Source organism: Pelobates fuscus, chromosome 6 (genome assembly GCF_036172605.1).
Source record: "Pelobates fuscus isolate aPelFus1 chromosome 6, aPelFus1.pri, whole genome shotgun sequence".
NCBI lineage: Eukaryota > Metazoa > Chordata > Amphibia > Anura > Pelobatidae > Pelobates > Pelobates fuscus.
Window position 1 is genome coordinate 199,520,312 of NC_086322.1, and position 14,673 is coordinate 199,534,984.

Genomic DNA, 14,673 nt, shown 5'->3' on the forward strand with positions numbered 1-14,673 from the left:
GAAGCAGATGTATCTGCCATTCTGTCATTCTGCCCCTCTGCATTACGGCACATGGACTGTAAATTACATCCCACCAATAGGAAGCTGCAACAAGCTTTTATTTGACAAAATGTATTGCTTACATTCTCGCATCATAGAATAGACAGAGAGAGAAGAGATGACAGTGAGGGATCATTTTCAAGTTGCAATAGCAGCTTGCAATGCCCTGCATTTTACATATTTGGGTTAGTTTATCTTTCTGCATGTGGCACAGACATTTTTCCATTCTGGTGTAATTTTTGAGAAGTTTTGTTTCTAAAGGGGCAATCACCATAAACCAGGGTATTTGAACAGTCTGACAGGCATAGGCAACCTACGGCACTCCAGATGTTTTGGACTACACCTCCCATGATGCTTTACCAGCATTATGGGTATAAGAGCATTATGGGGGATGTAGTCCACAACATCTGGAGTGCCGGAGGTTGCCTATCCCTCTAGATTAATCATTTCTGACACACTTACTGTATGTGACAAAACTGTGGTTTTGCCCTGTGTTCATGTGCTATCTATGGTTTCAAATAAATATTATGCCATTTAGGCTTTAGTTTATATTTGTGTGTAAGCTTTTCAAATTAGTTAATATTTTTGATCACATTTGTAAAATTCCTTAATATTTCGAAAGTTATTTAACATTTTTTTTCCCATTTATACTTATAACGTTTTTGATATTTTAAGATGTTGAAAAATAACATTTTAAACGTTTGTCCACAAATATTACATAATTTGAAACGTTTATCCACAAATATTAAATGGAGTTAAATGAAAACACGTTTATAGTGAATAGATTCAAAAGTCTTTAGGACACATGCTGATATCTTTTATAAACTACTAATAATTACTTTCTTCCACGTGCAATAGCCAATTTAATCACATAGCGCTCTCTCTCTCTCTCTCTCTCTCTCTCTCTCTCTCTCTCATGAGGTCCATTTGTCCAGGATAATTTTGAATCCTGGGTTGCAGTAATATTCCATTTCTAGTCTTGCAGGATCCCCACTGAGTGACAGCCAACATCACTAGGAGGCGTGCCAAGGGCACAGGGCCGGAACGTTTCTTTCTATGTGGAGCCTGGTCTGCTGCTGCTGCTGCTGCTGCTGTGCAAAGCTCTGGAAGGAATAGAGACGCTGCTTACAAGCACAACATACAAATTGGCAAGCACAGCTCCCACATCAGGAACAGGAGCCCATTCCAGCCTGTGGCATCTCACTTCCCATGTTTTACTGCTCGGATACCCTTGGGCTGGGGGGTCTGTGCTAGGTTTGCACTGACACCTCATTCACTATTGGATTTATTGTAGCAGCAGATGATGAATTTCTCCGCAAGGTCACTGCTCATATCTCTCTCTGTACAACCGATCGCTGTGAAGGTAAGACAGCAGAGCGGACTGCAGATCTGCTTTTATCTGTTACCTTTATGTTTTAATTGCTGTGCTGGCATTTCTTGCAGACATCTATGATTAAATATTGTGAATAATGCATTTAAGTTCACTTAAGAGACTGCTTAAATTGACCGAGAGTCAAATAAATATACAGACCTACAAACCGTGCATCAGCAAGCCCCTGACTGCATACGATGTGTCAGTGTCTCAAATTAAAGATGACCCCTAATAGACTCCTATTGCAAGCATCACTAACCAGGAAGATGTCCTCTTATAATAATGTACTTGTGCAAGCTGAACAGAATCATCTTAGGGTGCAGTGCGAGAGGGTCAGACAGATGGGGATTTATGTAAACAAATCATTTGTTGCAGTGTTTTGTGTGCAAGTGATGGGGATGTTCACAGCCAGTGATACAGGGACAGTGTTGTAGCTACAGTGAGACCATAATCCTGATGCACACATCTGTTACTTACAGCCCTGTGACAGAGGCAGAGAAAATACTGAAAGATTCACTCTTTTTGTCCCCCTCCTTCCTGTACATAGAGTTAATGCATTGCTTTGGATGGAGGTAGTAATTTGGCACTGTGTTGCTGGAAGGAATAGTATGTATGAGATTAAACGTTGCCTGTGTTTACTAGGTACAGCAAATCCTCAGTGGACTTGATTGACACCTTTGTACAGGAGTGCTGTGTGAATTGGGATGTTGCCAGAACTCACTCTGGGGCTACCCTTGTATTACTACTCTTGAAAGTGGGTGGAATAAAAAAGAACAATATCAGATTTGATAAGAATGATTAAGATGTTTTTTTTTTTTCTTGGGAATGTTTTGCACAAATGCAGTTAGTTACCTAAAATATTTGATTTGGTACGTGTGATACTGTTAGGTGCTTGGGAGAAGGTGGCTAATTTCTGGTTTGTATTCTCAGAAATCATGCACTTAGTGTGATCATAGTGTGCATTTCCCTACTCAATGCCTCAATAGATCAAAACAAGAATTTGAGTTTATAATCTTGAATGATTTCTTCAGGCACAAGAACACATTTTATGGAACTAGATGGGCCAGAATGTGAATAGGATTTTTATGTATTTGATTATATCTTAGAACAGTGGTCAGGTTATGATATCAGGGGATTATAAAAGTACCAGTGGATATTCATCTGCAACAGAAGATAATCCCTTGTGCTGTTAAAATGAACTAAATATATAAAGAATAAATTAGGTGTCTGTACCTTCATAAACATTGCTAGTGGTGAAAAACTCGAACCACCCCGTATTGCCTCATATTGAAAGAACCGGTGATATATCAATTCAGTTTTAGTTTAGGCCTACTGAAAATTATTCTCTGTATTCTAGACAGCAAAGGTGAATTTTAACCCCTTAAGGACACGGCATGTGTGACATGTCATGATTCCCTTTTATTCCAGAAGTTTGGTTCTTAAGGGGTTAAAGGTAAGCATACTATAGTAATCTTGCATTGTATGTTACTTTCTGCTTAAAAAAAAGTTAAAACCTTTTTCAAAGTCAGTGTTTCACCATCTTCAATTTCTAGTAGAAAACAGGACATTAAATGTCAGAGAGCTTATTAAGGTAGGCATCTTACTGTGACTTGGGCCAGATTAACATAGGGGATGATGGAGCTGCAGCTCCAGGCCCATGCCCATGGAATAGGCCCATTGTTAAAATAAATAAATAAACAAATAAAACATTTTTTACTACTCTTCACATGCTCATGCTTAAAGGACCACTATAGTGCCAGGAAAACAAATTTATAGTCCCCCACCCTCATGGCCCTCCATCCCACCGGGTTCAAGAGGGGTTAACGTGTTAAACACTTACCTTTCTCCAGCGTCGGGTTCCCTCGGCGCCAGGGACTCTCCTTCCTCTTCCGACTCTCCTCCCTCTTCCGACTCTCCTCCCTCTTCCGACGTCATCCGCCGAATGTGCATGCGCGGCAAGAGCCGCGTGCACATTCAATCAGCCCATAGGAAAGTATTTCTCAATGCTTTCCTATGGACGGCAGCGTCTTCTCACCGTGAAAATCACAGTGAGAAGCGCGGAAGCGCCTCTAGCAGCTGTCAATGAGACAGCCACTAGAGGCTGGATTAACCCTAATGTAAACATAGCAGTTTCTCTGAAACTGCTATGTTTACAGCTGTAAGGTTAACCCTAGATGGACCTGGCACCCAGACCACTTCCCTGAGCTGAATTGGTCTGGGTGCCTATAGTGGTCCTTTAAGTATGGAAACTTAAGAGGGATGTTGTAAGGGAACAAAACTTGTGTGGACTGGCTGATAAGGAAATTAGTTGAGGTAAAGCTGACTTCGCGCACTATGCAAATGCTCTTGCTGTTTCAGTCTCTTTAACACTGTGGCATGATCCCTTTCTTCTACATTCACTACATACACCTTTCCTCTATCCCAGACTGTATAACAGGAGCTTCTGCCTGCTAGTAAGAAGGTAAGGAGAGGAGTGCACCAGCGAGTGCTTGGGGACAGTCCTTAGAAAGCGTAGAGCTAGCGTATCATTAGAATCATTTATGCCAAGCTCAGGTTGCTGTCTGCATGGTTGTTGGCAAGTATGCATGATTGGCAGGCAGCCTGTCATGCATTTACACCCGGATGACCTAATTCTTCAGGCAGTCACTTTTTTGGGCATGTTCGCCCCTTTGGGTGGTTCTGCTTACGTGACTCGCGTCTGTGGCCCACCTTTTTACCTGCCCACCAAAATCCTGCTTCACTGGACCTGCTGTTAGGGGGTATGGATTTACTTGAAAGATGAAAGCGAGAGATTAGCATAGGGTATGTGTTTTCTTAAAGCTATAACCGGTGAACCTCCTTCCAGCACCACCTCCTCCTAATACTTGACGCTTGGGAGATATGACTTTTACTGTTTTCTGTCGATAAGACTTTGTAATGAGGCCCATCGTAATTATCAGCACCAGGCCCAATAGACTCTAAATCTGGCTCTGCTATGAACGCAAGGGCTCCTGGAATTTTATAGTGAGGTCTTCAAGTAAATGGAAGCATTTGTGACTATACAGTTTGTGAGTGAAAGGTATTCTACTCATATCTATTGGGACCCACTGCATACGTGTAAAAAATGAGCAGGGTTTATACTATTTTTTTTGATTGTCGGAAATATTTAGCCAGTTCCTGGTGGCAGCAGACCCCTAGACCAGGGTTAGGTTAGGCAACCTTTGGCATTCCATATGTTATGGTCAACATCTCCTCTGGCACTGTGCCAGCATTATGGTAGTAAGAGCATCATGGGAGATGTAGTCCACAACATCTAGAGTGCCGAAGGTTGCCAACCCCTGGCCTAGACAGAAATATATACAAATATGCATGTTAGCGCATACTCTTTAAAGTTGTGAAGGCTTCATTTTATGTCAGCCATGTTATAGTTGCTAACATTTAAAAAACAATTCCAGGGAGACTTTGGAGGATATTAATCAAAATGTCACTGACAAATATTTGGCATAATTTATTAAATCTTTCACATTTTGTGTACATAAATGGGATGTGAAGTGAGAGTTAGGTGACATAAAATGTAACTAGCACATCTCCCTTGTATCAGTGTCCCTTTATTGAGTGACCAAGGTGTACAGCAGCAATGTTTTGATTTGTAATACCAGTATTTGTGTTGCCATTTGAAACATTGCTGTACACTCTGGTAACTTAAATAAAGGGACACTGATACCTGAAGTGCTGAAGTTCTAGAGTACTTTCGATTTACTTGGATTTGTACTGCAGTTTGAGAGACAGTCATACTCTGTGCACCCTGTGGGTAGACGCTGCTTCATAATTTGCTCTTATAGCTAAACAGTGATATTAATTGGAGTAAAAAATAATAATAAAACAAGCCCATTCTCACTGACACATTCAGTTACACACCCCATATCAAAACACGTGAAGGACAGATTCAGATAAATCTCACCTTAGTCCCTCCTCCCGGCCACCGGACACTGAACGGCAATGTCACCTTGGGGAGTCTTTGCAAATTCTACACCATCTAAAGTCCCAAGATGGTGACAGTGCCGCTTTAATGAGAAACGCTCTCAGATACAAACATACAGATAAAGAAGCAAATGTGTAGACATACTCTTACTTAGCATACCTACTATAACACGCTTACAACTAGACACATACAGACACACACTGATCTAAATTACAGCTATAGACATTTACAGACCCAAACTTACAGATACAGACACACAGACCAACCCTTACAGACATAGATACATACCCACAATTTAGGAATTTAAAACAATTACATTATTATTTTTGGCCTTGAAAGGTAACAGCTACTTTTTTTTTTACCTTGTCCAACTTTTATTTTTGGTGTCTTTGTAGAGTGAATTGTTTTGCAAACACCCACCAATATGACATGTCTGCTTACATGGTGACACCGGGTGGTAGAAGAGAAGGAAGAGTTACCGTATTTTTCGCTCCATAAGACGCACCTCACCATAAGACGCACCTAGTTTTTAGAGGAAGAAACCCAGAAAAAAAATATTCTGAACAAACTGTCCCATAGTGTTTCTTACTATGGGACAGTTTGTACAGAATATTTTTTTTCTCCCCTGTCCCATAGTGTCCCGCCCTCCCATAGTCTTCTCCTCTCTCCCATTGTCTTCACTCACCCCCTCCCCATAGACTTCATCCACCCCCTCCCCATAGACTTCATCTCCCCCCCCTCCCATAGACTTCATCCACCCCTCCCCATACCCATAGACTTCATCTCCCCCCTCCCCATAGTCTTCATCTCCCCCCTCCCCATAGACTTCATCTCCCCCCCCTCCCCATAGACTTCATCTCCCCCCCTCCCCATAGACTTCATCTCCCCCCCCTCCCCATAGACTTCATCTCCCCCCATAGACTTCATCTCCCCCCCATAGACTTCATCTCCCCCCTCCCCATAGACTTCATATCCCCCCCTCCCCATAGACTTCATCTCCCCCCCTCCCCATAGACTTCATCTCCCCCCCTCCCCTTAGACTTCATCTCCCCCCCTCCCCATAGACTTCATCTCCCCCCCCTCCCCATAGACTTCATCTCCCCCCCTCCCCATAGACTTCATCTCCCCCCTCCCCATAGACTTCATCTCCCCCCCTCCCCATAGACTTCATCCCCCCTCCCCATAGACTTCATCCCCCCATCCCCATAGACTTCATCCCCCCCCTCCCCATAGACTTCATCCCCCCCCTCCCCATAGACTTCATCCCCCCCCTCCCCATAGACTTCATCCCCCCCCTCCCCATAGACTTCATCCCCCCCTCCCCATAGACTTCATCCCCCCCTCCCCATAGTCTTCATCCCCCCCCTCCCCATAGACTTCATCCCCCTCCCCATAGACTTCTCCCCCATACTGTCCCCCTCCCCTTGTCCCATAATTACTTACCTGTCTTGCAGCGTTGGCCGGCAGCACAGGGCGCACCGCGGTAGTGGAACTTGAATTTCATGTTCCGGTTTCCGGCGGGACTGAAAGGAAGTGCGCACTCAGCTTGTGCACACTTCCTTTCAGTCCCGCCGGAAACCGGAACATGAAATTCAAGTTCCACTACCGCGGTGCCCCCTGTGCTGCCGGCCAACGCTGCAAGACAGGTAAGTAAAGCTTCATATTCGCTCCATAAGACGCACAGACATTTCCCCTCACTTTTGAGGGGAAAAAAAGTGCGTCTTATGGAGCGAAAAAAACGGTACTTTCCTGAACCTTTCTTTTTTATCTAAGCCTCTTACTCCCTGTCTTCAAGCATAATCAGGTGCCATATCACTAATATAGCACAACAGTAATAAGAATTTTGGAGACTTTCATGGCAAGACATGAGGGTGGGAAATGTGCTCACAACCATTTTTTTTACTAAAAATTTACAACAAAAACATGTCATGTGATATATTTTTTGTTGCGTCAGAATTTCTGTGAAATTCCAATGCAGTCTCCAGAACATTATTTATCCATATTCTATCTTCATGAAAAGCTCAAAAATGACAGCACTGCTTTAAAATATAGATGATAACATCAACGTGGTATCTACTAGTGAACAAAACGTGACGTATATCTGTTTAAGTTTATGGGAATTATGGACTTGCGCGGGCCCTAAAACAAATATGTTTTGCTTTGCTTGTGACACCTAAACAGATAACACTGAATACAATAAATATGTGCAATATACTTTATATCAGCATATACTGCCTGCACACCTTTTCCAAGAGATATATGGTAGCCGGTACTGGTTATAAACAAATCTGACCCGGTTTCTTTGCGCGCAATAAAAATAAAGCTGTCACTATAATGGATTACTGCGACCTAACTCCTCCTATATCCCTGGAATTTCATGGAAATAGAGTACCCTATATTTAATGATATATTGGACCGTGTTTAAGGTTGGAAAGATTATTTAATTACTAGCATGTCAGTTATTGCAGTAATGTCAATTATTTTAACACGCATTTGCTATTTTCTAATTACAAAATGTATTTGTTTGTTCAAGGCGTCTGTAGGTCGATTTGTAGATTTTTTTTTCTTTGCATTCTACCGTTTTCATTTTTTTTGTGCAAAGTTCATCTTCACGTATTTTTTATTATTTAGATGGCCTACACAAATTCCAATTCATTTAACATATTCATTGCAAGATACTTTTTGTAACATTGCTCTTCAACTTACTTAAGCCACATTACATCTATATAACCCCTTCACTACAATGTTTGCTGTGCCAGGGATAGAACACTTCAGGATTTGTGAACATGTATATATGTGGATTTCTTTGTTGCTTTTTTTACCTAAGAAAATTAGTAAAGGAGACTTATAAAGCCTTTCTTGTATTGATGCCGGGATTCTTTATTCACTATATTTTGCAGCCTGTTGAGCGGTGTGGAAAGCCACTTATCTTTAGTACCGAAGGCTTTTGGTATTGGGTGTGCTTGTTTCATGTTACCTGCTACAACTGGCCAAGTACTCGAATGGTGTCTGCACAAACACAGGAACATATCCTACTGACATATAGGGACTTTCTCTCATTGGTTCTTATGAAAGAGTCTGTGCTAGGGCAGTGCAAATGGGATGCCATGAATAGTTCCATTCATTGACAAACCATGAATGGAGCTAGTGCTAATAATAGAAGTCAACTTGTGTTGTAGCTCCATTGTATTTTAGGATGTTTGGAAATAATAAAGGTGTGTGCCATATAGGTATTTAATTTAATTGGAAATAATAAAGGTGTGTGCTATATATAGTTTTACACATTTAATCAGTCATGTAGTTTTAATATACATTGGCAGTCCTTGGAAACTGTGTGCCTTTAAAATTATGCTTATCGTATGATTAAAAAGATGCCAGTGAGAAATGTCATATGTACTGTTAAAGTGTGCAATTATCATAAATGACTTGCAAATATACAACATATTAATTAAATAACCTATAACAGGGACCCATAATTATACAAATAGTGTGAGAAGAGATTCAGTCGAATAAGAAATGGGTTTCTGTTTGTTTTTCTTGTTTCTGAAAAATGCATCAGTTCCACATTGACAAGTGTGAATTGTCACAAATTCAAACAAAATTTTAAATGCTATGGCACCTTCGCCACAGGTGAAGCACACATACACTCAGCAAACCATTTATAGCTTTTGGGGGAGTTGCTATGGAAATTAATTGGAAACCGTGTCACATCCAAGATGGAAATCAGTAAACTCTAATTAACTTGCTTGAATTCTTCCAAGCTAACGTGAGTTACGTGCAGACGTTAAATGCAGGAGTGAGCCATGAAAACACTGTTAAAATGGAGCCATGGACATTTTACGCCTGGCTGTGTTTTTAGCAGATAACCACTCCATTCAAGCCAGGAACATGGAAGGGAGCCATGTATTGGTACAACCTCCACTAATTACTGAAGCTGCATACAATTCACCTCTAGAACCCACACTCTTCCTTCATATACCATCCACATCATACTCAGCATCCAATAATACACATGTACACAGTACTCATATGACATCTCCATCGCGTTCAGCATACTTGAATGATACCTGAGTGAGCTGATTGGCAAGTGTACATGAGCTCACACTTTATATACTCGAGTATATCACCGCGTAGTATTTGATGCTACGAGATGTTTTTCATTTATCTAGAGAACATGTACCAGTGTTTGGAACACAAAGTATAGTATAATTCAGAAGGTAGGTACCTGATTCTTGTTTAGTTTTTTTTTGTTGTTTTTGTTTTTTTATCAAACCCTTTAATGATTGATATATTGTTAAAGGAACACTATAGTCACCTAAATTACTTTAGCTAAATAAAGCAGTTTTAGTGTATAGATCACTCCCCTGCAATTTCACTGCTCAATTCACTGTCATTTAGGAGTTAAATCACTTTGTTTCTGTTTATGCAGCCCTAGCCACACCTCCCCTGGCTATGATTGACAGAGCCTGCATGAAAAAAAAAAACTGGTTTCACTTTCAAACAGATGTAATTTACCTTAAATAATTGTATCTCAATCTCTAAATTGAAATTTAATCACATACAGGACGCTCTTGCAGGGTCTAGCAAGCTATTAACATAGCAGGGGATAAGAACATCTTAATTAAACAGAACTTGCAATAAAGAAAGCCTAAATAGGGCTCTCTTTACAGGAAGTGTTTATGGAAGGCTGTGCAAGTCACATGCAGGGAGGTGTGACTAGGGTTCATAAACAAAGGGATTTAACTCCTAAATGGCAGAGGATTGAGCAGTGAGACTGCAGGGGCATGTTCTATACACCAAAACTGCTTAATTAAGCTAAAGTTGTTCAGGTGACTATAGTGTCCCTTTAAACTATAATATTTCTCATTACTGTTGTACTGTTTTAATTATTTTTCTACTTTAAGACTAAACGTAACATTCAAGACTGTACAATGCAGCGGAAATGTTTTTTTATTATTATTGTTTTTCCTCGGTGGGCCATATTCATTAATTAAAAAAGAAAAGAAAGCCTGGAGAAATCCTGGTACAAAGTTAAAGGAACACTATAGGATCAGGAACACAAACATATATTCCTGACTCTATAATGTTAAAATCACTATTTAGGTGGCTTGCTCCTTCTTAGCCCCCTTGGTGATATCATCAGAATTTAAATTTTTAGCCAATTCAATGCTTTCCCATAGGGAAGGCATTAAATCAATGCATCTCTATGAAGAAAATTAAGCATCTTCATGCAGAGCTTGGAGACGCTAAACGGCAGTGCTGCCTATTGTGCAGCACTGCCCCAGGAAGCACTTCCAGTGGCCATCTGAGGTGTGGCCACAGGAGGTATCCCTAGGGGGCAATGTAAACACTGCTTTTCTCTGAAAAGAAAGTGTTTGCATGAAAATGCCTGAAGGGAATGATAATACTTACCAGAACAACTACATTAAGCTGTAGTTGTTCTGGTGACTCTAGTGTCCCTTTAACGTTTTCAAACAGTCAGCAAAAATATTACATAGAATGTAATGATATCAGTGACTGCTCTAAAGTAAAACACTTTGCTCCATAATATTTACATGTATTTCTATTTCACTATGTAGACATTTTGTATCACTCACTAAATCACTAAATCACTAAAATATGAAAAACAAAAAAGCTGCATTTCTAATCATTGTTAATAAATGTACCTTGTGTATAATGAGCTTTTGTTACATATAATTTGACTGTGGAAAAACAAAGGATACCCAATATGAGTTGCAATTGTATCTACTCTTTCCTCCTGTCTTTTAGGCACAAACAGTACCACTGTTGCCACATCTTGTAAACCTAAAACAGCTTTCATTGTGCAGGTTTTTTTTTATTTATTTTTTTTATCTTTATTTCTCTTCATTTTAATCTTATTTTCTAAATTCACTTTTGTATTCCTAACACTATAGTGTCCATTTAACTGGCTTACACGCTGGTTTATTGCGCAATATTTGTGGGGAGGGCACTTTGGTATCTCTGTGGAAGGTCGTGTGTGTGATACCCATGATTTTTCCTGATACCCCTAGTTTTCCCTGATACTCCTTGTAAACATGTAGTATTTCCAAATTATGAATTAATTAGTGGTGAAAGAGTCATCCTTCTCTTTTATTAAATGCTGTTCTGTTGAATTGTTCTTTTTTGTTATGTTTCTGTCTGGAATTCATAATGTTCTCCAAGGAGGCTGAATTTCCAACGCAATAAATAGTTTTTCACAGTAACTGAACACTACATTTAATTGCATAATTGCATGTTAGTTATAAGACATTGAATTTCAATAAATGTAATGGGAAGGCATATTTACAAATAAAACATATACACTGGGATCTCGGTTTACAAACGCCTCGGTTAACATCATTTTCAGTTTACAAATGAAAATCCATTGAAAATAATGCCTCAGTTTACAATTTTTTTCGCAATACAAAGCAAGTTTCCCCAGGATGCATTGCACCTTGGAGCTTTATAACACCGCCCCCTGCATGCTGGAGCCTGCGGGTAGCACGTGGTGTCGAGTGTGGAGGTGTTGGAGCGGCTTCTGCATCGAGTTTTGGAGCCATTCTGGAAATTGTTTGCAGTTGTTTTGGGACTTTTTGGTGCATTTCTCAAGCTGGGGAAAAGTAGGGAGCTGAGCTTCGTCGTTTGCATGCCTTTTAGTGTGTGTTCTGCATTGTGGGTTGGTTTCCATGCCAGTTAATTTTGACCTTTTTCTGACCTCCAGAACGGATTAATTAGTTTTCAATGCATTCCTGTGGGAAACCGCATTTCGGTTGACAAATGTTTCGCAATACGAAACGTCCCAGAGAACGCATTAAATTCGTAAACCGAGGCCCCACTGTATTGTGAATATATTAGCCACACACACAAAATCAATGCTATAAAATAATTGTCAATCAGGTTATAAAGTCACCTAAAGTGTCCTGGAATTGTTACCACCAGCTACTCGACATTTCAAGCCACAACTGCTACCGCAAAAGCATCCCTTTGGCTATGTTAAGTATTGGCAAATATTGGCTTTTGTATTGTGCATCCCATTCATTATTTTCAAGTAAAAGAGGAAAAAAACTATTCCATTGTACATATGAGTGATGATTAGGATCTTTCAAAGGTTCGTGTGAAGTATAGATTTAATTGTTTTTTGTTTAGGTACTTCCTGTTGTAAGTCAGAGATTGGTGGGTGGAGTCATCCTTAATGTTTATTTACTTTGTTTTTTTGTTTGTAGGAACCATGCATCTGGCTGTATGCCAAAAAACAGTAGCAGTGTCCCCTTAACATTGTGGTTGAATTATTTTAGGATTTGTTTCTCAGTTTATCTATCAAGTTTAGTAGAACGCACAACAGTATTAACAGTAGAAATGCTATAAGCTGCACCAAGCCTATGTGATTTCAATTAACTGTTTTTATAAAGCAGAGCGACATATGAGACTATCCGTCTGTCACCCAAGCTGGCAATTTCACAGAGAAATATCTTTTTGAGGGATTTGTAGGCTGCTGAAAATGATTGACACAGATCATTTGTGAGTCTACGTGCATTTAGTATGGATGAGCTGGTATTAAAATGTAGCTTATACAAACAGCTTGCTAAACCTAAACATTATGAAAGAGGATGACATTGTTTTACTTATAAAACAGAAATTGCATAGTTGCCAACATTTGAATACAATTTGCAGGGACACATTGGCAGCAATTATCACAGACACACACTGACACATGTACACTCACAATGACACTTGCGTAGACACAATGACACTCACACAGCTAAGTACAGTGACCAACTGACACACACACACATACTCACACACACAGAAATAAAGAAAACACATACTTTTATCCACCTTACTCTGAGCCCAAGGGTAGCTACAACGGTTAAACCGGTAACTTAGCCCCTGGAATGCAGGAAAGGACTATTTTTTGCTGGGACAGGAGTCCAAAGCATTGAACTGTCCCAGTAAATTCAGGACAGTTGGCAACTATATAAATTTGCTAAGTTGAAGCTAGTAATGTCAGCTAGCAAAAAATAGTATTCATGTGGTTTCAAAGAATGAAACACACACATAACATATTATAAATAATAGATAATATGAATGTTAAACAAAGATGAGAAATGCAACTACCGGTATCTATGTAAAAACAGTCCTTGTAGATCAGTGACCCAAATATTACAGGCAGAGATCAAGCTATTTTATTACGTTTTTTCTGAAGCAATGAACTTTTTAAAATAAAATTTACCTCAATTTAAGACCTGTAAAGATATGACAGGACTTTACTTGAGGTAGAGATTTATTTTTAATTTCTATATATGAATTGTTTTTTTACCATGGAGATTTTGCAAACATTTTCTCTTTCTCAGTATTGTAGGTGCATACCTCCAAACACGGGGAGGTATGAATGTAAGACAGGTGGTGGGGCAGGATTTGGCCTTCCCAAAAAGTGGGCCCCATATAGGACAGCCTATATGCACAGATTGGTGGAAGCACTCATATATAGGCTCAGTGCCCAGAGTTTAACTTGCATAGTGTGAACACATCTAATGATGTGGGAGTGCTTATTAGGGAATTGTCTTTGGTGTACCAGGAGCGGGGCAAAAAAAACTGGGAAACCAGATCCAAATTGTCTCACCAGATCCCCGATCTTTGGAAGGTATATTGATGTAACTCAGCATTAGAATTTCCTACTGTCTGGCCCTTTTGCGTTATGATTTGAAGGAGTTTTATTTTAACGATGTCATCTCATGCATCCTCCATACTCTTCCTGGTATACACTGTATGGATTTATATGAAAACTTAAAGCAATAGGGTTCTGATTGATAGCATATTCTAATGATCAGATATCCTTTACAGTCAAAGTCAATCTACAGGCAACCTCATTATCTCACCATTGTGAGTTTTTTTTATACTGATAATTTATATGAAATAGTAAGATTTTCCCAAAACTGAAATGGAATTGCACTAAAAACCATTTTTTTGAGTGCAGATGGGTTACTAAGCATGATACAGGCACATAAATGCTGCTTCTGACGTAGCAGCTATTCATTAAGAGAATACTTATTGTTTGTGGGTAATAATCAAGGAGTAGAGGAGTTAGAAGATGACCAATCCCACATGGGGCGCCCAAAAAATGTTCTGCACCCAGGTGTCTGTGACTCCAGGATGTGCCCAATCTTAGGCTTTGTAATCGGGCTTGTGATTCTGGGCATGCTTTCTGGTATGCATTCAGAAGCAGACTGTTTTCTCTAAGAGATCATTTATGACGTGGCTTGTGCTTTCATTAGCTTGTCATATGCAGCTGTAGAGAAAAAAA

The 14,673-nt window shown here is 39.9% G+C and overlaps 1 protein-coding gene across 1 annotated transcript in view; it reads left to right on the top strand.

The window, feature by feature from the left end:
- Positions 1-1,088: 1,088 nt before the first annotated feature.
- Positions 1,089-14,673, top strand: part of GPRIN3 (GPRIN family member 3) — a 165,149-nt gene continuing 151,564 nt past the window's right edge. Inside the window, exon 1 of the mRNA XM_063458638.1 lies at positions 1,089-1,402. The gene's annotated coding sequence lies outside the window, so the exon portion shown is untranslated. The remainder of the gene's footprint in view (positions 1,403-14,673) is intronic.